Genomic DNA, 1,468 nt, shown 5'->3' on the forward strand with positions numbered 1-1,468 from the left:
AGTTTTTGACTAAAATTCCGGATCAACCTTATATTCAAGGATTAGCCAGATCAGCCAATTCTAACTCGTTGGTCGATCAAATAATAATATATATAAATAAAAGTCAAGTAAAATGAATAGTCTTCTCGTCTTAAATTGCTGGGATTCCAATCCCGGTAGCGGTAAGGAAGTCCGCAAAAAATAAAGAAAAATAAAAAAAAAAAATAAAAACTCTGCCTTGTTTTAGAATTTCGTAATAGGTTGATGTACGTCTCACGCAACCTCTACTTTTCTCCATTTTCCCGGGTCGTGTATTCGACAATTCATCTGTACAACTTGAAGGAAAATTGCCAAAAAGCCCCCTCTTTCGCTGGAAGTGTACAAATATGGCTAACATGGATGATAAGATCACTATATCATGTGAATATGACGACTATTGTTGCGCCAAAATGTTATTTCCAACAGGTTCAGCGATTTTTCCCTTAGGTTATGAAGGCCGATGTATGAATGTACGACATAGATCAAACTAGAGGGCTCTAGATCAAACCATAGAAGAAGAAACATAGAAGGGGAAAATCGAGTTTGTTGTGTGTCTTTAATGCAACTGAATCAGTAAATAGAATAATGCACCTCCAACCATTGAAAGCAAAGCCTCTGCAATCAGAAACCAGAAACCAGATACCTATCACTATCAGCCATTCAGATGTCACCATCTGAGCTCCGAGCTCCCTTGGCCTTGATGGGGTGACATCTCAGCTCATGATGAGAGGCTCACAGGTTCTTGATCCTGTTTTTTCGTACTTGATGCGTGGTATCTCGGATCAGGACAAGTTTCATACTTTTCTGAAGCTTGCTCATGTCGTTCCAATCTTTAAAGAAGAAGGTATATCGTTCCCTAGTAATTAGAGGCTAGTAATTTGAATTCCAATATTGCGAAGATGTTTCAGAAAATCATGAAGTTTAAACTTGTTGAATTTCTTGACATCCATGAATTCCCTTCCTCCTAGTCAGCATGGGTTCCGAGTGCATTTTAGCACGGTTACCCAACTGATTGGGCATATAGATCAGGTCCTTAAGGGGCTTGAGAGTCATGTGCCAATCAATGTAGTCTACCTCGACTTTGCGGAGGCTTTTTGACAAGGTAGATTATGGCCTTTTAGTTAACAGGCTCCATGAGATTGGGATCCAAGGCAAGGTTCTCAATTGGCCAAGAAGTTCCATTTGTGGTAGGAAGGAACTGGTAAAGGTTGAGGGATCCCTTAGTGACATACATGATAATTGGTCATACGAAATGTTGTTGAGCCGGTAGCTTCTTTCAAGTCGGACTTGAAAAGATTGTTAAATAGCATTCAAGATCAACCGTACATTCAAGGACTACCTCGGTCTGCCAACTAAAATTCGTTGGTAACCCAAATATTGTATAAAGTTTAAAAGGTAGGAAATCGACGAAATATGATCTTTCATTGTGATGGTACTGGGGATTACAGCC

Source organism: Tigriopus californicus, chromosome 2 (assembly GCF_007210705.1).
Source record: "Tigriopus californicus strain San Diego chromosome 2, Tcal_SD_v2.1, whole genome shotgun sequence".
Classification (NCBI taxonomy): Eukaryota; Metazoa; Arthropoda; class Copepoda; order Harpacticoida; family Harpacticidae; genus Tigriopus; species Tigriopus californicus.